The sequence below is a fragment of the Musca domestica genome, unplaced genomic scaffold (assembly GCF_030504385.1).
Source record: "Musca domestica strain aabys unplaced genomic scaffold, Musca_domestica.polishedcontigs.V.1.1 49, whole genome shotgun sequence".
Lineage (NCBI taxonomy): Eukaryota > Metazoa > Arthropoda > Insecta > Diptera > Muscidae > Musca > Musca domestica.
In genome coordinates, this window is record NW_026712344.1 from 4,258,889 (window position 1) to 4,284,362 (window position 25,474).

Here is a 25,474-nt window from a genome sequence, read left to right on the forward strand (position 1 = left end):
GCTACTAACACAATATCTGCTGTAAAGATGGTAGATCTTGATTCACTCCTTCTAGTACCTCCTCCACAAAGGGCCGAAATTTTAAATATCCCTGAAGCTTTTAAAATGGGAAATTAACACCCAATTCCATTCAGAATTAGCACATTTCAGCATTTATATCAACACAACATTTGCTATAAAGATGGCAGAGATCTGACCCTACCTTTCGGTTCTACCTACCTTTCCACTAAAGGTCAAATTTTAAGTAACCAAATCGATCATAAAATTCGAAATAAGCATTAGGATCTCTTAATATTTCTCAAAACCCATTATTTCTACTAACGCAAGATCTGCTGTAAAGATGGTAGATATCGATTCACTCCTTCTAGTACCTCCTCCACAAAGGGCCGAAATTTTGAATATCCCTGAAGCTTTTAAAATGGGAAATTAACATCCGATTCCATTCAGACTTGGTGCATCTCAATATTTCCATCAACACAAGATCTGTTACTAAGATGGGAGGGATTGGACCATTTCTTTTGGTACCTTCCCCTACATAGGGTTCAAATTTTGAAAAACCAAACTTTCAAAGAAAACGAAAGCTTAAAAATATGATATATATTTGCGAAATCCTTCCTGGTACCTCTCCCACAAAGGGTCATAATTTCCAATACTTGTATCTGTCATAACTTGCGAAACAGTCAGGTAATCTTTACGTCTTGCTATATCTAAATGTTTATCTCAACCAGAAACCTGAGAGACCTTCAGAACCAACACCATAGAGGGTTAACAATTTGAGTGATCATTACAGGAATCGAAATATATTTAAACATTCGAACATTGGCTAAGGGTATACATCTGTCGGCAAAACCGACAAATGCTTTTTAACTTATTTTCTATTGCCATGACTACAGGTGCATATTTTATATTCTCATTTCTCATCCCTATGCGTGTCATGTCATATTGCGTCCCTCCCTAATAGATTTAAGCTATAAATAGAAATAAGTTTCTACATACAAATGTGAGCCTTTGTATAAGAAGGAGGAGCCAGTATATATTCGTACATAGTCACATTCTGTGAATGACTAATTAAAAAACTTTCAGTTTAAAGTTCATCAGTTCTAATCTATAAGTATGAACTTCTAAAAATATTTAGGAGAATAATTTCAAATGTAAGTAGAATTAAAGTTTAATGAATCATAAAGTTTAAGGTAAGGTAAGGAAACGAGTCATTGTGGGTTGGGCGATTGGATACCCTGTACAGCAATGCATACTTGGTAGTAATACCTCTAACAAATATTCCTTTAAATGAGGAATATGAGAAATTTGTGTGAAGTAAATCATAGCAACTATGAACATTAAAATGGGATTGGGGCTAATGTATTCGAGCTATGTCTTAATCCGAATCGAATTTCGCTAAATTTTTAGCCATGTGAGCTCTCGTAACAATTATAATTTCTATAGAATTCATATTACGACTTTGAGGAAATCAAGAGCAAGGAGCTATATCTCAATTGATTTAATCCAAACATGGCAGTACTCATGAGTTTACGTTCAATCTACATGGACCATCGTAACATAGTAACATTACAGGAAAATACAGGGTGAGATTAACAAACTGCAACCAACTTCAGACTGCAGTTACGTCTAAGCCACTCGTCCGACAGATGTTAAAAATATTCCAGTGACAGCTCATTATATTTTTTACAAGCGTACAAAAGCATTTTGGTGAGAAAAAAAAGTCATTCGTGATGGAGTTCAAGCGTGATAGTGTGATTTCTTTATATTTCGCTGGAAAACCACAAGTGGCAATCGTTAGAGCACTGCAGCATTTAAATGTGAATTAATCTTTTGCGTCTCGTACCATCGCTCGTTACTGTGATACTGGTAGCGTAGCCCGACGTCAAGGAAGTGGACGGAAGAAAACAATCATCAACATAAGCAGAAATGGTTCAAAAGGTAAAGAAGCGACTTGATCGAAACCCGCCTGGCAGTGTCTTAAAAATGGCTTGTGAGCTGAACATATCGCAATATTCCACTCGGCAAACATTGAAAAATGAGCTCGGGGTAAAGCCATTGAAATTTCAAAAAGTGCCAGAACTTACGTCACAACAGAAAGAACATAGACTCAAAAGAGCCAAAGAGTTGCTTCGATTGGCCGAATGTTATGAACTGCCGTATTTGGGTGGTTGTGAATTGCCGATGAGAAAACATTCGTTGTCAAGCAGTTTGTAAACAAACAAAATGATCGTGTTTACTTGCCAAAGAGGTCAGCTGGAAATGCGCACCTTCGCTTGGCCACCAGAACTCAAGCGCCGGCCATGGTAATGGTGTGGGCCGTCATAACAGACGATGGTCGCTCTCCGCTTGTATTAATCGCAGAGCAACATTCGGGGAGCGTGACGGTTTTATTGGCCGTTTAAAGGCCATGATTCGTGCCAAAGGTGACCAATTCAAACAAATCTAAACTTATTCTAAAATTTGATGCTATTTCCGACATTTGTTGCTTTCATTCAATAAAATAAAAAAATGAAAAATATTTGCGTTTGACTTTGATGCAGTTTTTTATCTCACCCTATACATCAAGTACCGATGAACTGATTTTCACAATACTCATAAATTCGAAATTGTATTTTGCCACAAAAGGGTAAGGAAATCGCGTAAAAATATGCCAAAACAAGTAAGCAAAGGCTATAGCCGTGCGTGGCCGACTGTGTTATACCCTACAACACTACAATATGTTAGAAGCCCCCTTATGTCCAAATCCATTTTGTAAGATTTCGCTTTTGAAATTAGGATTTTGACTAGGGACATTTGCCCAACATTTATGCACTCCAACGGGTTGTTAGTTGTTGTAGTCCATTTTACAGCTAAATATAATCTAATGGTCATCCAAAATGCTTCCCTGTCCTTAACTCTCTTCACAGGCGTGTCGATTGGCTTCAATTGTGTGATCGGAAAAACATTTCTGTTTTTGGTTAATCTGAACCCCTAAATATTTTTCAATCATCTCCAAAAGCAAGCAGCCCCTCTGTATCTCCAAATTTAGACTCATCTATATGATTTGCTTGTCTACGATATTTGGCTATATTCGTCAACGAAATCATCATAAAAAATCCAGAAGTTCGCCTTTTGTGTATTTCGGATATCGCCTGCAAGTAACGCTGGTATTTTTTGACACAAAGTGGTCCATTGTACCCGCTGTCCTAAACTCTAGCTTTGTGCGAGATTTCGTGTCCTTTGGTTTCTATTTGTGACCTTTATAACGGCTTCAAACTCAGGAAAATGTTTAGTTGTTGGTTCATTTCAACCCCCTAATATAAGGTGAAAAAATATTACAAAATATTAAAATTAAAATTGAAAAAATCGCATGCGATAAAATATATGAAAAAAATTTCACAAAATACTACAAAATCTATATTAACATCATTATTGGCATATTTTTTTGCGATTTTTTAGATTTTATACTTTTATGTCAAGAGAGCATTCTGCATTGACAAAATTTGTCAAAATCGGTCCAGCCATTCTGGAGATATAAGCATTCTAACTAACATCCCTTTCCTTTGCATATACACATTGTATACATTTCGATATATATAACCGATATATTTACTATCGGCATCTACGTAACGGTCAGAATTGACCTGTTTGTCTATTTGTGATTTCGCCGGGATTAAAAATATTCGCGGTTTTGACTTTTATTTAACACAAATGTTGTGCCTATTTCACCCACTAAATATTACCCGATGACCATTAAAATTGGAAGACTTCTGCCTAGCCCTAAGCTCTAAGCCCCCAACACATAGTGTTGTAGGGTATAAAAACTGAATATTCTTTGTTACATTTTTTTTTTTTCAATTTTTGTCACAGTTTTTATCGCATGTGATTTTTTCAATTTGACTAAAAATTTTGTATTTTACATTTTTTAAAGTTTTTCTTCACCCAGCAGCAATATGTGCTGAGGGTATTATGTTCAGGCCGATCCTCATGAAATTTTGCATGAGGGTAGAGTTAAAATCAGAATTAAGGCCTATTAGGGAGATGTATATTTAGGGGTTCAAATGTGCCAAAGTAATCAAATTAACCTGATTGTTCAGGCGTTTTACAGGTCGCAATTGAAAACCAATCGACTCGGAATGACAACTTTTGTGTGAAATTATTTGAATACCTATCAGCAAATGCCGCCGGTCTAAAACCAAAGGTAACAGAGTAGAATATCAAATGGTAGGCCCCGCACTAATATAGCCTTGGCTTACTTGTTTTAATTGGTTTTGTGGGGGAAAATCGGTAATTTGAAGTAGGGCGTTGATTTCTCACTTAAAAAAAATTTTAATTGTTCTATTTTTTTTAAATGTTTACATCTTACAGGAAAGGTGCATGTAAGAGTGAATCAATATTACCTAACTCCTACTTTCGACTATTTCCTTCAGTTTATATAATTTTCGAAAAATATTGAAATGTGCAGGAGGTACCAGTTATAGTGGTTGCTGATGAAAATAAAGGGTGTTTTTTTTGAGGTTAGGATTTTCATGCATTAGTATTTGACAGATCACGTGGGATTTCAGACATGGTGTCAAAGAAAAAGATGCTCAGTATGCTTTGACATTTCATCATGAATAGACTTCTCATCTACCACAACGTCGAATTTTCAGTGAATGGGCCCTAGAAAAGTTGGCAGAAAATCCGCTTTTTTATCGACAAATTTTGTTCAGCGATGAGGCTTATTTTGGGTTGAATGGCTACGTAAATAAGCAAAATTGCCGCATTTGGAGTGAAGAGCAACCAGAAGCCGTTCAAGAACTGCCCATGCATCCCGAAAAATGCACTGTTTGGTGTGGTTTGTACGCTGGTGGAATCATTGGACCGAATTTTTTCAAAGATGCTGTTGGACGCAACGTTACGGTGAATGGCGATCGCTATCGTTCGATGCTAACAAACTTTTTGTTGCCAAAAATGGAACAACTGAACTTGGTTGACATGTGGTTTCAACAAGATGGCGCTACATGCCACACAGCTCGCGATTCTATGGCCATTTTGAGGGAGAACTTCGGAGAACAATTCATCTCAAGAAATGGACCGGTAAGTTGGCCACCAAGATCATGCGATTTGACGCCTTTAGATTATTTTTTGTGGGGCTACGTCAAGTCTAAAGTCTACAGAAATAAGCCAGCAACTATTCCAGCTTTGGAAGACAACATTTCCGAAGAAATTCGGGCTATTCCGGCCGATATGCTCGAAAAAGTTGCCCAAAATTGGACTTTCCGAATGGACCACCTAAGACGCAGCCGCGGTCAACATTTAAATGAAATTATCTTCAAAAAGTAAATGTCATGGACCAATCTAACAATTCAAATAAAGAACCGATGAGATTTTGCAAATTTTATGCGTTTTTTTTTTTTTTTTTTAAGTTATCAAGCTCTTAACAAATCACTCTTTATTGGCATGAGTAAAGTTAAAAAAATAGAACATTTATTATCAATTGTATGCGAATAATTGTTAAAGAAAATTGTAATCTCTTGTGCGGAAGGATTGAAGACAATTGGATTCATATTTCACATTTCAAAATTTTGACCTTTTGTGGGAGGTACTTGATGGCGTGGGCCGATATTGCACATTTTCTCACCTTACCAAGGACTGATAAAAGTATTAGCAGTTGCAAAATGTTCACAAATCCTTTCTTGTTGTGTAAGGTAACTTATTTGTTGTGAATTTTTTTACCTTTTGCGAAGGATATTACGATGTACAAAGTTTGGACCAAATCAAATACTCCCTTCCAGAGTTATCGTGCGACCCAGCCATAGAGACGGACGGACATCCCTAGATCGACTCCAAATGTCCTGAAGCGGATTTGGTTCAAAAAGAGACCTAGGATCTAAAACCGTTATTTCGTTGAGGCACGTTTTGACAGTATCGTGTACTTCTATAGAACATTATTTTCTCACAAAAATTATGGATATTTTTTGAAAAACATAATTTCTTCAATAATCTAAATTTCTCATAATATAGCGAAAAGATTGTTACATTAAATGTCCTAGATGACAGAACGTAACCTATTTTAACAGCATTCTTAAAAAGTGGAAGCGAATAAAATCAGAAAAAAAAGTAAGTTCGGCCGGCCCGAACTTTGAATACACTCCACCGTTTGGAACGAATTTGGCAATTTTCAAAAAATTAAATCCGTTAAAAATTCTGTTTAAATCTTAAAAATACCGAATGTGGCCGTTATATTAATCCATACGACGACGTGGACCTGCAACTTTTGTCACAAGCAACTGCAACATTCAAATGCGAAACTTGAAAAATAGGTAAATAGTGTAGCTAAAATCACCAAAATACCGAATACAGCGAGGTGCCATTATATGGGGACTATACCAAAACGTAGACCTACACAGACAATTTTCAGTCTTAGGCTTACGAACTTCAAATATCAAATTTGAAACAATTCCGGTGAATAATGTCGCTAAAATCATCAAAATACCGATTATCGGGAGATACCGTTATATGGGGGCTATTCGAAGACGTGGACCTGCACAGACAATTTTCTATCTTAGGCTTACGAACTTCAAATACCAAATTTGTAATAATGTCGCTAAAATCACCTAATATATATTTGATACATTTGAGTAAAATTTACTTAATTTCGTTCGGAAGCTGGACAGACGAACATCGCTAAATCGACTTAGAATTTTATGCTGATCAAGAATATATATACTTTGGTGTGTCAAATACGTATATTTCGAGTTGTAACAAACGGAATGAAAAACTTAATACACCCTCCATGCTATGGTGGAGGGTATAATAATTCAACCTTCTCTAGTTTGGGCTATCAAATGCGGGTTTTGAATTCAATAATATTATTGGAAAAGTACAATTTTATATATTAAGAGAATGTCAGTCAAAATTTGTTGCATTCCGTTTTTTATACCCTACACCACAAGGTTGTCAGGGTATTATGTCTTTGTGCATTTGTTTGTAACAGGCAAAAGGAAACGAGATAGACCCATTGTTCATTTTGATGATCTGCATAGAATCACATTCTAAGTCGATTTATGCATGTCCGTCCGTCCGTCCGTCCGTCGGTCTGTCCATGTATTTTTGTAAACAAAGTACAGTTCGCATATATTGCCCTATCCAGATGAAATTTTGCACAAATCATTTGTTTGGTCCAAGGACGAACCCTATTGAAATTGGATAATCTGTCAAAATTTAGATATGGCTCCCATATATATCTTCGTCCGATTTGCCTTTTATTGTGCACCAAACGTGTAATATCAGCCTGAATTGTATGGAATTTTGCATATACAACCAAATTAGGCCTGAAAATAAGTATGCCAAATTTGATCGAAATCGCTTCAGATATAGCTATAGCTCCCATATATATTGTTCATCCGATTTGTTATTTTTGCCCTCCGCAGCCGTAATATGCACTATGCAACAACAATATTTGGGGAAATATATCAGATACAGCTCAGAAATACATTTGCTACATTTTATCGAGATCGGTTCAGATTTGGATATAGCTCCCATATATAACTTCGTCCGATTTATCTTTTATTGTGCACCAAACGTCTAATATTTGTCTAAATTGGACGGAATTTAGCACTTACGACCGAATTGAGTCTAGAAGCTAGTATGTAAAATTTGGTGAAGATCGGTTCAGATATAGCTATAGCTTCCATATATATTATTCATCCGATTTGTTATATTTGTTACCAGCAACCGTAATATGCACTCCGTAACAACGATATTCAGGAAAATATATCAAATACAGCTCAGAAATATCTTTGCTAAATTTTATCGAGATCGGTTCAGATTTGGATATAGCTCCCATATATATCTTTATCCAATTTCAAATGAATTGTGCACCAAATGGGCAATACAATTCCGAATTTATAAGATACAAATGCTTCGGCATATTTAGTCCTCTGAACTTTAAATTATAACTTTTATCATAGCGTGTATGATTGATTTCTCCCATAAAAACTTTTAATTGTTATGTGGGGCTCTTCTACATTAGCAAAGTAGTGTAGGGTATCATAAAGTCGGCCCCGCCCGATTTTAAGACTTTCTTTACTGGTTTATTTTTGTCACGGTTGTGGACAACTGTGCATGGGTTGAAAAGATGCCGGTATATTTTAGTGCGGGTGATAAAATCCGATAAAAAAAATTTCAACATTTCTCGTTTGTTTACTTACCCTAAATTATTTCCTTTACAGGCATCCTTTACATTTGGCACATATAATATTTATTTCAAAAATATTTTCAAATTATTTAGTTTTGATGATTCAAATCAATTCTATATGGTTTTTGCTTTTGTTATTAATTTTAGTTTTCAATTTTTATATATCTGTTTTTTTTTTTTCAATTTTAATTGGTTTACCCTTTATAACCTGACTTGTTTATTTCCCAATATTTCATTAAATTGTAAATAAATTTTTATTTGTATTGATGGTATTATCTTTGGGATTTACTTTGGCAATTAACACAAAACTTTGGCACACAATCAAATTTTATTTTTAGACTTCGAAAAAAAAACATAAAACTTTTTTTTTATTCGGGTCTTAATTCCCACAACAATTCTTGTTGTTCCCCTTGTCGTAGCGAATGTGCGTCAGTGTAAAGGGAAATTCCTTAACATAAACTGTTTATTCCCGGCGAAGACGAATGCCAATACAAACACTTATGCACACAAATATTGAAATTGTAAATCTCTAAGGTAATCCCTTTGGCGTTGGCAAAACAGGACAAAAATGTGCCATAAACTTAAAGGGAACATTGAATAAATCCATGTGAGGGGAGTTTCAATTATTTGTCGATTATATCCAGGTTAATGTTAGGCTGATTTTATTTGAAAATATTGTTAGATAATTTTAGACTCCTTGATAGATATTCTATTAAGTTTTCAACTTCTTTTTCACTTTAATTTCGTTTTATTTGTATGTTTTCCACTGTTCACTTTACTACCAGTCACTTTGTCCCGTGTAAACGGACACTTCGTTTATTCCCTGGCTTGTGCGGGCACCAATGGGGTCTCTGTGTTACAACCGTTTAGCGCGTTCTCTCTTTTCGACTGGTTAAAAGTTTCGTTCTTGACGGTAGTACGTTTGGCTGTAGACTAAATCTTCAGTTTCGTTGGGCACCAGTTTAAATATTTGTTCATTTTGTGTTATCCTTGCTGGCTGGCTGGCTATATCCTTGCTGGAACATTGTTGCATTCCTTGCGACTCGACATGGCCATTTGACGGGTGTTCATTTCTCCCGGCCAGCAGAACTGAGTCGGCGCTGTAACAACGGATAAAGCTTACGCTCTCTCCATCTCTCTATTATCCGAAAATTCATTCCGCTACTCTCCACATTCTGAATTAACCCTCTCTCTCTCAAGTTTTCTCAGTGTGTTTGCTCCTTGTTATGATGATTGTCCTTGATATTGGGATGTTGTTCGCATTCATTGAGCATTGGGACCACTGGACAATGTTTTCTTATTTTCTTTCATGGAATGTCTGTCTGTCTGTCTGTCTGACTGACTGGCTGGTGGTGGTGGTGTGGCTTGATTGGTGGCTAGATTTGTTGGGTAATCATAAACAAAAATGTTTTGTTGCTGTTATCCTGAAATATGATTTTCGGTTTTGTTTTATTTGTGTTGTTTATCATCAAAGTGTGCTTATTTTGTTTACATTTCTTGTTTTCTGCCGCTCACTCTCTCTCTCTCCCGGTGTGTGTGTGTGTGTGTGTGCATGCACTGTTCATTTTCCATCTGTATGCTCACTTGTTTTCCTCACCTGTTAGCATTCACGTTAGTTCTTGTTATTGTTGTGGTGGGTCGTCGTTTTGAAATTTTGTACCTTTGTGTGTGTTTTCATTTTCTTGTGTTTATTACAAACAAAGTCCTTGAATGGAATGCCTGCAATCATCCTTTCATTTGAGAGAGAGAAGGATTGGTAAGCTGCTTCAAAGCTATGTGAACGAAAACATCAAAATTGTGATGCTTTTGTTTTTGTAGAAATAGCAATGCAAATCCTTTATTTTGTTGCTTTTTTTGCACTGGTATGCAGAGCTAGTCCTTTGCTTGTTTTTAGTTTTTTTTTTTTGTTCTTTTTTTGGGAAAGGTCATTGCCACATTGAATTTTATTTAATTTAAATGGAACTGGGAACTGCTTTGAAAATAGATTAAATACGAGTAAGGTAGGGTTTTAGAGTCTTATAAAAAATGAGAAAGTATCAGTGTTTTTGTCGGCAATTGCATACTTTCGCAGGGGATATATGAGGATGAGGACGCTCCTCAAAATGATATATTTTTCATATTTTACATTAAAATATCACAATGTTGCCTCAGTTGTATTATTATTGCTTTTTATGTAATTTCTAGAAGTAACTGGCTGAACCGTCGCTTAAGTTTTTAATGATTATTTCTGATTTCTAATTTATACGATAGACCTATACTTTGTTCGGAAATCCTGGCATAGAGGCCAATCTAATAGCTCTTGTAAGCTTCTCCTTCCATATCTTTTAAAGAGTTAAATTAATGAAACGGACACATGTCGCGTACTCCTAAGATGATGGTATTGAAGTTCCCCCATGTTCCATTTACGACTCCCAATGAGTACAATTTTCCAACATCAAAATTCTCCTAAGTGACATCTAAATGTCTGCAGTAAAATAATTATATACGTTCAAATTTTAACATTTCTACAGGGTGAGACAAAAAAAAACAACAAAGTCAAACGCCATAGTTTTTAATTTTTTTTAAATCTTATTGAATGAAAAAAAAAGTCGGATATAGAATCAAAGTGTAGAATAAGTTTAGATTTGTTCGAATTGGTCACCTTTGGCATGAATTATGGCCTTCAAACGGCCAATGAAACCGTCATACGCTACCCGAATGTTGCTCTGCGGTATTTTGGCCCATTCCCGGCAAAGCGCTTGACTGAGGTATTTTTTAGTGCCAACCTTGCTTTCCAAAATACTCCAAACACAACAGTCCATCCAGATTTTTCTGGACATTGTGAGCTGGAAATGAAAAGAGGACCCTATTTTTAACCATTCTTGGGTGGCGCGTGTCGAGTGCGATGGTGCTGAGTCCTGTTGGAATGTCCAAGGTCTGCGGACAAAATGTTTGCGTGCCCTTCCAGAATATTTTCGCGATAAAATTTGGCATTTATTCTGATGCCACGGTCGATAAATACGAGCGGAGAGCGACAATCGGCTGTTATGGCGGCCCACATCATCACCATAGCCGGCGCTTGAGTTCTGTTGACCAACCTAAAGTGCACATTTTCAGCTGACCTCTTTGGCAAAAAAAAGATCATTTTGTTTGTTAACACACTGCTGGACAACAAATGTTTTCTCATCGGAGAAAACCAAATTCGGCACTTCAACACTTTCGGCCACGGGAAGCAAATCTTTAGCTCTTTTGAGTCTATTTTCTTTCTGTTGCGGTGTAAGTTATTGCACTTTTTGGAATTTCAATGGTTTTACTCCGAACTCATTTTTCAATCTTTGCCGAATGGAATATTGTGATATGTTCAGCTCATTTTTTCGGTCATTTGTGCCCAGCCTCGACACCGCTTCATTTTTAGTTTCTGTTCTCTGGACCCTTCTATCTGCAATTTCCTTAAAACTGAGAGATAATTCTTCAGAAAATTCAAAAAATTCCTAAGTCCGAAAATTTTTTTTTGACTATAAGGTCCATATATTCGGAAAGTACTCCTCGAGACCTTTCATTTGTGCCCAGCTTTGACACCGCTTTATTTTCAGTTTATGTTCTGTGGACCCTTTTATCTGCAATTTCCCTAAAATTGATAATTCTTCAGAAAATTCAAAAAATTCCTAAGTCTGAAATTCTTTTTGACTATAAGGTTCATATATTCGGAAAGTACTACTCGAGACCTTTCATTTGTGCCCAACCTCGACACCGCTTCATTTTTAGTTTCTGTTCTGTGGAATCTTTTATCTGCAATTTCCCTAAAATTGAGCGATAACTCTTCAGAAAATTAAAAAATTCCTAAGTCTGAAATTCTTTTTGACTATAAGGTCCACATATTCGAAAAGTACTCCTCGGGACCTTTCATTTGTGCCCAGCCTCGACACCGCTTTATTTTCAATTTTATGTCCTGTGGACCCTTTTATTTGCAATTTCCCTAAAATTGATAATTCTTCAGAAAATTCAAAAAATTCCTAAGTCTGAAATTTTTTTTGATCATAAGGTCCATATATTCGGAAAGTACTCCTCGAGACCTTTCATTTGTGCCCAGCTTTGACACCGCTTCATTTTTAAATATTTTATTCTCGGTTTAAAAGAAGAGTTAAGGGTTTCACAGTTTACTACTCCCTCTCTCTTTCTATCTCTTTCTCTCTCTCTCTTTATTAACCCTTTGCGAACCGGAGAAAAAATCACCTTGGTTTGTGTCTTTGCTAATTAAATTTAAATTTATCTTGACGGACATCAATAATCTCAATATCAAATTTCAGAATTTCCAAAACAATCTCTCCATCCTAGAGAACAAAAAAATAATCCAAAAATAGTGCCATTTTGTGCTTTTCGTACCAGTTTAGTACTTATTTTGCAAAATTGTTCATATCTCAATCGTAGACACCAACAGTTAGCAAAATATAAAATTTATTTCAATTTAGTACTTTTCGAAAAACTGATACATGCATTTTCAAATCCACCTTCAAATCTCAACTCAAATACCAACTAAAAATCAAATTTCAACTAACACCAAGTTACTACACATTTCCAATGCAACCGACATATCTCAATTCCAAACACGATCACATACCTCTACCTCAAATTTCAGGATTTCAGCTATATCCCTTTACCCAATACCAAACTTATTATCTTATTTTTTTATATTACAGGTCTAGCGGTTCACCCAAAATCATATTGTATTAAATTTAGTACATTTTAGTTCATATAAGTACAAAATTCCCATAACCAAGTACATTAAACAATCCAATAAAAAAATTATTAACAATTTTCAATATTTAATATCTACCTGTTCTTCCAAAATTTAAATTGTACCAAATTTAGCACACATATGTAAGAATTTTCAAAACCTCCTACATACCCCAATTCTACGCTCCAGATTTCTAACAGTTCCTCTAACCTCAATCTTGCAATCCCATAGAAGCATTATATCCAAATTTAAAAATTCGAGCTCTATTGATTCACCAAAATTTCAATTTGTAACAAATTTAGTACATATAAGTACGAATTTTCAAAACTACCAACATCATACAATCCAATGGAAATTTTATAATAAAATTTCAGAAATCCATTACTGCCGGTTCTCCCAAAATTAAAATTGTCCCAATTTAGTACTATTTAGTACACGTTAGTATAAATTTCCAAAATTTCCTGCATACTGCAATCCTACAATGCTATAGTAATCTAATTTCCAAATTTCAGGATTCTAACTCTATGGGTTCTGCCAAAATTCAAATTGTACCAATTAAAACACTTTTTAGTACTTTTCGTACAAATAAGTACATATTTCGGAATCCCGCCAATAATGTTGATTTGCAATTTGCGGATTCCAGCTCCATCTGTTCCTCCAAATTCAAAATGTACCAAATTTAGTACTTTTTGTATACATAAGTACACACTTCCAAAACAATCTCCTCATATCGAACCAACGTCTCAACCTTGATTCTCATTCCATATTTCAAGTTTTTAACTGGAACCGTTCACATGAATGTACTACATTTTTGTACTTTATAGTGCGAATGGCCATTCATCATACACTTCAGTACCTTTTAGTAATTTTCAGTACGAATTTCCATAAACCCAGCCCTATCTGACATCTTCGGACCAAGAGTGGCTCTCACATAAAATTTTAAGATTCTAGCCTTTTCGTCAGAGCTTTGATGAATCTTTAAGTCAGTCGATTAGTTTGCTCTTTTATTAATGGAGATATAATTCAACAAGTAAGCAAAGGCTATAGTCGTGCGAGGCCGACTATATTATACAACACTACAATAAGTTATAAGCCCCCTTATGTCCAAATCCATATTGGAAGATTTCGCTTTTAAATTAGGATTTTGACTAGGGACATTTGCCCAATATTCCTGCACTCCGTCGGCCTTATAATTATTGTAGTCCATTTTACAGCTAAATATAATCCAGTGGTCATCCAAAATGCTAGAATTCTTCCCTGTCCTTAACTCTCTTCACAGACGTGTCGATTGGCTTCAATTGTGTGATCTGAAAAACATTTCTGTTTTTGGTTAATTTGAACCCCTAAATATCTCCAAAAGCAAGAAGCCCCTCCGTATCTCCAAATTTAGACTCATCTATATGACTTGCTTGTCTACGATTTTTGGCTAAATTCGTCAACGAAATCAGCATAAAAGAGCCAGAAGTTCGCCTTTTGTTCGAATAGTTCGAATATCGCCTGTAAGTAATGCTGGCATTTTTTCACACAAAATTAGTGGTCCATTGTACCCGCTGTCCTAAACTCTAACTTTATGCGAGATTTCGTGTCCTTTGGTTTCTATTTGTGACCTTTATAACGGCTGCAAAATCAGGAAAATTTTTAGTTGTTTAATTTTAACCCCTAATATATTGCTGACATCTTTGAAACCAATAGGCCTAGCCCTTCTGAGCCCAACCCTACCCTTGTGAAAATTTTCGTGAGGGTCGGACAATATTTGCAATACTTGTGTTATAAGGTGAAAAAATATTACAAAATATACACTTCAGTATTATAAATCAAAAGTAAAAAATCGCATGCGATAAAATATATAAAAAAAATAAAAAAAATGTCACAATATACTACAAAATCTATATAAACATCATTATTGGCATATTTTTCTGCGATTTTTTAGATTTTATACTTTTATGACAGGAGGGCATTCTGAATTGACAAAATTTGTCAAAATCGGTTTAGCCATTCTTGAGATATAAGCATTTTAGCTAACATCCCCTTCCTTTTTTTATACACATTGTATATATTTCGCTATATATATATATATATATCTGATATATTTAATATCGATGTCTACGTAACGGTCACAATTGACCTGTTCGTCTATTTTTGATCTCGCCGGGATTAAAAATATTCGCGGTTTAATGGAAAATTTGACTTTTATTTAACACAAATGTTGTGGCCTATTTCACCCACTAAATATTACCCGATGACCATCAAAATTGAAAGGCTTCTACCCAGCCCTAAGCTCTAGCCCCATGCTTTGATTGGTCTATAATTGTGACCTGTAGAGCAACTGCAAAATCAGGAATTTTTTCAGTTTTTGGTCCATTTCAACCCCTAAATATTATGCAATCATCTCCAAAAGAAATAGGGTTCTATTCTGACCCTAGCCCCACCTCCATTCTAAATTTCGTGAATATCGGACCATAATTGCAACCTGTAGAGTGATTACAAATTAACATGGACAGACGGACAGACGGACGGACATACATAGCTAGATCGACTCAGCTCGGCGAGCTAGGAAGATCCATATATACTTTCCTATGTGGGAAACCAATATTTCGTGGTGTTACATAATTTTTGGCCCAATCAAACTTATAATACCTCCAACACATAGTGTTGTAGGGTAAAAAAAGTCGTTACATGGCCCCCCTCGCGAGTGTACGATTATGGCCCCATTCGTATTTTTACCGAATCAGGAAAAATTTGTTAAAAGCTTGGTATTTCAAATCGAACTTGCCAGTGCGCAAATGAATTTATTTATCTTTTACATTGTATATTCTACTTCCAACAGTTTTCATGTCACAAAACTCAAACTGCTTGGCACAAACTTTTAAATCCATATAACTTGTGTCTATGTCAATTTAGACCATTTCTAATTAAAACAAAAACCTTACCCACACCACCAATACAATCACATAGCTTTTATTTTATATTATAGTTTGCATTTCAAAAAACAAAAAGTGCCAACGACATGTCACCGAATGAATATATCTGTTGATGTAGATAATGCTCAACAGATCGATTCCAACGTTTTGCAATTTAAATCCATAATATCACACATATAACTTTGCTAATGTGGTCTTAGTGGTTTTCGAATTTTTCTGGACACCGGTGATGGCAACTTATATTGGAACCACATCAGTTGTTTTAGTGGCTACGGTGGTCTGACAATTGAAATGGGTAAATGTTGCATATGCTGCAAAATGGATAGACATACGGTGTGGTGTACGTAATGTACAGGTTATTGTGAGAATGTCCAGAAAGTGGGAGGGTTGAAGTCAATGAAAACCCAGTAGGAAGTAGAGTAGTATTTAGAGTTTGCTGGTTCTAAACCAAAAAAGACAAAATATGGATAATTTGCCTTAAACAATATTAATAAATTTTTTTTGCCGTTTTGGCGTTTTAGAGAGAAAAGTGTTCTCGATATTTGGTATTCGTTTACGCTATTCCGTCGTTAAATCATATTACGATATATATCATGGAAACCTTGGTTAATAAATTAGGTGGAAATTCGTGATAGTTACCTTGTACAAAGTCTTATAGAGTTGTTAGCCTACAGTCGAACAGTTCTAGGGTCTCTTCGCAGGGCCGTTTTATGTGTTGTTTAAAATGCTAATGCTGTTTTCACTTCTAAGTGGGAGAAAACATTTATGAAGAGCACTCACAAATAAATCGGTGACATACTGATTCCAAATACTCATAGTTAGAATTTATATGACATAAAGAGAATATTTAAATAGTAAACATATAGCTTATCGATCTTCTACAGATTCTAAAGATAGGCAATTTTTACAGAATTGGCATTTAACCCATTTTTATAACAAAACAACACTTTTGGGGATTGGGTCTAAATAGAAGCCCATTGCTTTCGGAGATGATTGCATATATTTAGGGGTTGAAATAGACCAAAAACAGAAAAATTTCCTGATTTTGCAGTTGCTGTACAGGTCGCAATTATATACCAATCGACGCGGAAGTTAGCATGGGGCTAGAGCTTAGGGCTGGGTAAAAGTCTTCTAATTTGGATAGTCATCGGATATTATTTAGTGGGTGAAATATACTATAACATTTGTAGTAATAGATGATGTAGATGCAAATGGTAAATATATCGGATATATATAGCGAAATATATACAATGTTTGTATACAAAGAAAGGGGGGGGGGGCCGGACAGATTTTGACAAATTTTGTCAAGTCGGAATAACCTCTAGGTATAAAATCTAAAAAAATCGCATAAAAAGATGTTAATATTTTTTTTTTATTGTGATATTATTATTTATTATTTTGTGATATTTTTTATATTTTATCATATTTTTTATCGCGAAATGAACCAACAAATAACAATGTAACACGAAATCTCGCATGAAGTTAGCCTTTAGGACAGCGGGTAGAATGGACCACTACTTTTGTGTAAAAACCAGTAAAGAAAGTCCTAAAGTCGGCCGTTGCCGATTTTATGATACCCTACACCACTTTGCTAATTTAGTTGAGCTCCACTTAATAATTAAAAGTTTTTATGGGAGAATTCAATCATACACGCTATGATTATAATTATAATTTAAAATTCAAAGGACTAAATATGCCGAAGCATTTGTATCTTTTAAATTCTGACTTGTATTGCCCATTTGGTGCGAAATTAATTTGAAATCGGATAAAAATATACATGGGAACTATATCCAAATCTGAACCGATCTCGATAAAATTTGGCAAAGATATCTCTGAGCTGTATTTGATAAATTTCCCTGAATATCGTTGTTACGGAGTGCATATTACGGCTGTAGGTAACAAATACAACAAATCGGATGAACAATATGTATGGGACCTATAACTATATCTGAACCGATCTTCAGCAAATTTGGCATACTACCTTCTATACTAAATTCGGTCGTATGTGCCAAATTCCATCCCATTTGGACCAATATTAGACGTTTGGTGCACAATAAATGGTGCATCGGACGAAGTTATATATGGGAGCTATATCCAAATCTGAACCGATCTCGATAAAATTTAGCAAATGTATTTCTGAGCTGCATTTGATATATTTCCCAGAATATTGTTGTTACAGAGTGCATATTACGGCTGCGGAGGACAAAAATAACAAAGCGGATGAACAATATATATGGGAGCTATAGCTATATCTGAACCGATTTCGATCAAATTTGGCATACTTATTTTCAGGCCTAATTTGGTTGTATGTGCAAAATTCCATATTATTCGGGCTGATATTACACGTTTGGTGCACAGTAAAAGGCAAATCGGACGAAGATATATATGAGAGCTATATCTAAATTTTTACCGATTATCTCCAATTTCAATAGGGTTCGTCCTTGGGCCAAACAAATGTTGTTTGCAAAATTTCATCTCAATCGGATAATAAATGCGACCTGCATTTTGTTCACAAGAATACATGGATAGACGGACGGACGGACGGACAGACGGACTGATAAATCAACTCAGAAAGTGAGTCTGTGCAGATCAAAGGAACTATGGGTCTATCTCGTTTCCGTTTGCCTGTTACAAACAAATGCACAAAGACATAATACCCTGACCACCTTGTGGTATAGGGTATAAATACCTACATTTTTATTTTACCGAAACGGTGAAAATCAATAACAGGCGGAATCTAAAATAAACAAAAGGCGAACTTCTGGCTTTGCTATTTTCATTGGACAATAGAGCCAAATATCGCAGCAAAGCAAATCATGTAGTTGAGTCTAAATGTAGAAATACAGAAGGATCTCTGCATTTGGAGATGATATTTGATATTTAGTGGTTCAAATGTTCCAAAAAGAGAACAATTTTCCTGATTACAAAATTGAGACCAATAGGAATTATGTATGAGAGGATAGTTAAAGACAGGGAAGAAGTCCAGCATTTTGGATGACCATTGGATTAAATTTAACTGTAAAATAGACCACAGACGGCCCCGCACGTCTATAGGCTTTGCTTACATGTTAGAGCTGGTAACATCGATAGCATAGTCGTCTTATTTATATGCCAATATCGATTAGTTGTTGTTGCAATCTAGTACTAACGCCCAGACGATACAGCTGAAGTTAGAAATTTTTGGTAAGGGTCTATCTTTTTTCAACGGTGTCAGATAAGGCTTGAATTATGGAAATTCATATTAGAACGGTACGATAAGTACTAAAAGATACCAAATATGATACCCTTTATATTTATCGAATCAGTATGATGATGTGCATGATAGATGTACCAAAGGTTTTTTTTTTTTGGCAATTCGCACTATAAGTGTATGAAAAGTTCTAAAATCTTACTAAATTTCCGAAATGGTACCATTTCGTATTATGTAAACCGATAGAGTAATAACTTGAAATTTAGAATGCGAATTTAAAGTTGAGGAGTAGGGTCGATGCAAGGATGTAGTTTTGGAAGTGTGTACTCATATATATGAAAAGTACTAAACCGTACTAAATTGTGTGAAATCTGAATTGTGGAGAACGTTAGAGGTGGAATCCTGAAATTTGAAATTAACATCTCTGGCGGAGTAGGATTGGGATATGGAAGTAATTTTCGAAATCTGTACTAATGTGCTAGGTACTAAATGACACTAAATTTGGTACAATTTAAATTTTTGGAAGAACCGATCGAGTTAGAATGCTTAAATTTGAAAATAAGATTGCTGTTAAATTGTAGGATTGAGGTTTGTTGGTAGTTTTGGAAATTTATACTTGTGTACCAAATGGTACTAATTATGGTACAATTTAAATGTCAGGAAAACCGATAGATTTTGAATGCTGAAATTTGAAAATTAGATTATTATGGCATTGTATTATGTAGGTAGTTATGGAAAAGTGTACTTATGCGTAATAAATGGTACAAAATTTGGCTTTCTGGGAAGGGAATTGACTTGAAATTATTAAAACTGGGCATTAGGATCACCTTTTGTGCGATTTGGTTGATACATGGCGGGGACTTGAAAGTACGTAACAAAAAGTAAGGAAAGTACTAAATATTATTAACGTTGGTATATGGGGAGGGAGTAGAGCTGGAAATTTGAAATTTGGAGTGAAAGTCTTTGATGTTGTGTAGGACATATGGCTACAGAGCGTATATATCATTTGATACGGTTAAAACGTGCCTTCTCGAAATAACGATTTTTAACCCTAGATCTCCTTGGAATAAATCCGACATTTGGAGACGATCTTGCGATGTCCGTCCGTCTCTCTGGCTGGTGCACAGCCTTGGTACATCACAATATTATTATCAATCTTAAATCGATCATATCTTTCGATACCTCCCCGCACTAAGGATCAAAATTTTGAATAACCAAAGCGATCATAAAATTCGAAATAAGAATCAGGTTCTACATATTTCTCACATCCCATTTTTTCTACCAACACAAGCTATGCTGTGAAAATAGGATATATCGATCCACTCCTTCTGATACCTCCCTCACAAAGTGTCAAAATTGTTAATCACCATGAATCTTATAAAACCCGAAATTAAGATCCAATTCCATTCGTACTTGGTACATCTAAATTTTTCCATCTACACAATATCTATTATAAAGATAGTAGAGATCGGACTATTTCTTCTGGTACCTCCCCCACATAGGGATTTAAAAAAAAACTCTCTTCCCTCGCAGAAATTCACTAAATTTGGTACCTATTAAGTGTGAAAACTGTACGAAATGGCTAAATGTTAACGGACAAAGCTTGTAATTTGAAATATTGGTAGTAGGGGACCCTGCTGTTGGTATTAGGTAGTTGGTGAAGGGATAGAGCTGAAATCCTTAAATTTTATATTGAGTTCTCTGTTGGTATCTGGGATTGTGAATTTTGGGGGTTGTGTTGGAAATGCGTATTATAATTGTTCGAGAAGTACTAAATAGTAAGGTTTAGCGCGTGAATACGTCCGTAATCACGAAATTTAATATTGAGGTTTCTGTTGGTATCTGAAATTGAAATATGGATGTTGTTTTGCAAATGTGTACTATAACTGTACAAAAAGTACTAAGTTTGGCATTGGGTGAAGAAAACTCACTGAAATCCTGAAATTTGATATCGATATCACTGTTTCTAGATCCATTCTTTCTGAAAAATTTTCCGAAAAATTCTCGAAATTTCTTAAATTTGAGGTTAGCTTTACATGGACATCATTATTATTTTTTTGCGTGGCGAACATTTTATTATTGCATTATTTGAATTATTATTTTATTGAACAGTTTTATATTTTAACCCAACTAAGAGTATATACCTACATCTACTCTGACTCCTACAAATTTTTCCGACAACTCCGCTAAATTTTCTGCACCTAAATCTATCATTTTCAATTTAAAATCTCTGCCGCCGTGTGACAATGATATTGAAACAAAAATTTAAATGTCAATGTTGAGAACCACCCCTTTCATTGAATGTAAACGAATCTCCGTACACAATGAGCCGCTGCTCATTATGATAATCGTTCCTGTTTGTATCCTCGTCATAAATGTCAGACATTATATATCCCAATCGCAATCGCAGTATAAATCCCATTACTGTTCTCTAAACCACAAGCCAATGGGAGATGGATAGAAGTTATTGCAGCGATAGATAGACAAATAACCGCCATCGACGATGCAACATTCATCTATTGATGGACGGACCACTATGGCATTTTTTTCTTTCGTTTGTTCCAGAGTGTCCTTTTTGTGTTCTGTGGCATTGTGTCATCATTATGTGAACTGACGGCATTCTCATTACAGACCACAGCAATACAACACAGTCCCCTACCCTACGTTGCGCCTCTTGTTACAAGACTGTAGGTATATATGTTCATACATACTTATGTATCATTATCATCGTCATCAGCAATGGCAGTAACAGCATTGCCATTGCCGCCTACTCCAGTGCCAACACACAAGTCGTGCTCAATTGAAAGAGGTTTTAGAAAACCAAAGGCACGTGACATTTCCACGTCATTAATAATGCAGTCTGTGGTGAAAGTGTAGCATTAATGTCGTGGTTGGACTTGGTGGTGGGTGGTTGGGTTGTTATTCATGTGTTTGAAGGAGGAACACGTCATGAATGGCCAGGGATTTCTATTGCACAATAAAACTGATAAAATAGAAGTTACAAAGGGAAAATAAAAACAAGTAAGCAAAGGCTATAGTCGTGTGGTGCCGACCATGTGATACCCTACAACACTACAATATGTTCGAAGTCCTTTATATATGCAAATCCATTTTGGAAGATTTCGTTTCTGAAGTAATGCCAAAGAGCCCTGCCCAGATGTTACCCTTAGGTTTTTGACCCAGAGAATTTGGCCAATATTTACGCACTCCGTAGTATTGTGAAGTATTCAAAACAATTGCACACGAAAGTTGTGGTCTATTTTACAGCTAAATATAATCCAATGGTCATCCAAAATGCTAGACTTCTTCACTGTCCTCAACTCTCTTCTGTTAAAAATTTAGAAAATTAAAAATTGTAAGTCAAATTGAAAAAATCGCATGCGATAAAAAAATATGACAAAAATGGAAAAAAATGAAACAACAGCTATAACCTTTTTATTTTCTTAGATTTTACCCTTTTCTGGCAAGAGACCATTCCGAATTAATCTGAATTGTGAAAACCGGCCCAGCGGTTCTTGGTTTATAAGCAGAATAAATAAGATCAATTCTTTTACATATGTATTGTACCTATTTTGCTATATATCCGACTTCTTGGCTATTAGCATCACTGTAATGGTCAGAAGTGATCTTTTAATGTATTTGTGATTTGGCTGGGATTAAAAATATTCGCGTTTTAGTGGAAATTTTACTATTTTCTTAGTTAGGGTCTATTTTAACCGCTAATTGTTGTCCGATGGCCGCTCAAATTGGTAGGTTTCTGCCCACTCCTAAACTCTAACTCCATGTAAATTTTCGCGTCGATTGGTTCATAATTGTGCCGTATAGAGCAACTGCAAAATCAGGAAAATTCTGTTTTTGGTCCATTTCAACCCCTAAATATCGTGCGATCATCTCCAAAAACAATAGGGTTCTATTCTGACCCTAACCCCACCACCATTTTCATTTTCGTGAGGATCGGTTCATAATTGCGACCTATAGCTTGATTACAAATTAACATGGACAGACGGACGGACGGACATACATAGCAAGATCGACTCAGCTCGGCGAGCTAGGAAGACCCATATATACTTTCCTATGTGGGAAACCAATATTTCGAGGTGTTACATAATTTTTGGCCCAATCAAACTTATAATACCCCCAACACATAGTATTGTAGGGTATAACAACAACACTTTCAGTGGATGTATCATGAAAAAGGAAAATCCTTTTATAAAAAAAGAAAAGCAAAATCATGGAGATTGTGCCCCTAGATGCATAGGAATAATTAAAAGTATAATGAATTGTGTATACACATCAAGTTTTAGTTGTGTACGAGGACTCAGAACCCGCTGCTCCCTTTTTTTTTATTTGTTTTTAGTCTTTGCTTCCTTATTGCGGACCAGAGCAAAGGAATTTACAACAATTACTTTGTGGGTAGGATTTATTGTGTCTATCGTGTTTGGTATTAAAGCTTCTTTTGTCATGGCCGGTTTCTTGTTTGGCTTTTGCTTGGGTCTTCTTATTGGGAGTTTTATGAAAAGAAAACGCTACAGCTTGTATCTTAATTGAGTAGTTTGTGATTTGAAAAGTATCCATGTACTTTGTACACTTGAGGTACAGGGTTGCCCATATTCGACGGACCCATCTGGCAACGCCATAACTTTTGACAGAGATGTCACATCGCTTAATGACATACCGCGTTTGAAGCGTCAGTCCAAGCAGATTTTTACCATGAACCAATCCACGCCACGCGAGCGCTCTGAAATAGTTGAAATTTACATTCAACAGAAGAAGTCAATTGTGAAAACTCAACGTGCTTTTAAAACATTAAAAAATGCGAGAAGTGCGCCTTCTAAGAACACCATTAAGCGTTTATACGAAAAATTTTCGACTGGTAAGGATCTTTCTAATCCGAAGAGTCCATATAAAAGTCGACCAAGGCGATCGGCCGAAAATATCGCTGCCATACGAGCCAGTGTTGAGAGGTCCCCAAGAACATCCCAAAAACGCCGTTCTCAGCAGTTGGGCATGGCTCGGTCCACTTCACAACGGATTTGCATTTGTTCCCGTACAAAATGCCTGCGGACAAGCCTCGTCAATTGGAATGGGCCCAAAGGTCCGTCGAATATTGGCAACCCTGTATATAGCTCTGAGTTTTTTAGTTCTTTAGATAATAACGTTGCTCTAACGCAGTCCAGTGGCTTCTCTTGTGGTCCTGTATTTTATTTGATGCATGGAAAATTGTACCCTCTCCTGAATGGTTGCAACATCGAAATATGGACCTACTTTAATTTTTTGACATTTTTATATCCTCCACCATAGTATGGAGCGTAAATAAGGTCACTTAATATATAAATACACATATTAGACCCCACAAATTATATATATTCTTGATCAGCATAAAATTCTATGTCGATTTAGCCATGTGCGTCCGTCTGTCCGTCTGTGGACATCACTCAAGCTTCCGAACGAAATGAAGTAGGTTGATAAAATTTAAATATAAAATTTACTCAAATGTATATTATGTCTGCAGGACTTTTGGTATTGAAAATGGGTCATGTAGGTCCACGTTTTGGTATAGCCCCCATATAATGGTACCTTCCTATTTTCGGTATTTTGGTTATTTAAGCGACATTATTCACCGGAAATGTTTCAAAATTGGTATTTGAAGTTTGTAATGGATTTTACAGCCTTTGACTGAAAATTGTTAGTACAGGTCCGCGCCTTCGCATAGCCCCCAGCACCTCCCGATATTCGGGATATTGATGATTTTAGCTTCATTATTCGCCGGAATTGTTTCAAGTTCGGTAAATGAAGTTCGTAATGGATACTATAGTCCGAGATAGAAAATGTTCTCTGCAGATCTTCGTCTTTATATCGCCCCCATATAACGGTACCTCTTGATATTCGCTACTTTGATGTTTTTAGCGACATTTTTCACCGATTTTTTTCTAGGTTTGAATTTGAATACTGTAATGGCTTATGTCAAAAGTAGCCTATGCAGGTCCACGTCGTCGTATATATCCTAATATAATGGCTACATTCGGTATTTTTAAGATTTTAACAGAATTTTTAAATTATTATTATTTATTATTAATTATTTGTTAATTTTTTTTTGGAAATTGCTAATTTTTAAAAGTTCGGCCCGGTCGAACTTACAGCTTTTTTAATTGTTTATCTACAATAATAAAAGGGTACAATAATTAACTGACTGACTGAAGGATTTATTAATCCTCAGACGAAACGGCTGAAGAGTCTTTAAATTTTGGGTGAGTTTGCCTTACCAGACACCTTCGGACAAATAGTGGGTTTTTGGAAATTTCTACTAGAACGGTGCGAAAAAAGGTAATAAGCATCGTATCGTTTGTATTTCACAAACCAATAGAGCTAGCTCTACTTTATTTATTAAATTAATGAGGGACACTTGTGGTATGATTGATGTACCGAATGTTTTTTGGAAATTGGCACTATAAGTGTACGAAAAGAACTAAAATGTACTACATTTGGTA

The 25,474-nt window shown here is 35.6% G+C and overlaps 2 protein-coding genes across 2 annotated transcripts in view; one reads left to right on the forward strand and one right to left on the reverse strand.

Moving 5' to 3' along the window:
- The window catches only part of LOC101895143 (serine-rich adhesin for platelets), a 198,794-nt gene extending 189,691 nt beyond the window's left edge, over positions 1–9,103 (reverse strand). Inside the window, exon 1 of the mRNA XM_059128020.1 lies at positions 8,175–9,103. The gene's annotated coding sequence lies outside the window, so the exon portion shown is untranslated. The remainder of the gene's footprint in view (positions 1–8,174) is intronic.
- LOC101888435 (protein timeless homolog) overlaps positions 1–25,474 on the forward strand; it is a 697,464-nt gene that overhangs the window by 509,050 nt on the left and 162,940 nt on the right. The window lies entirely within an intron of this gene.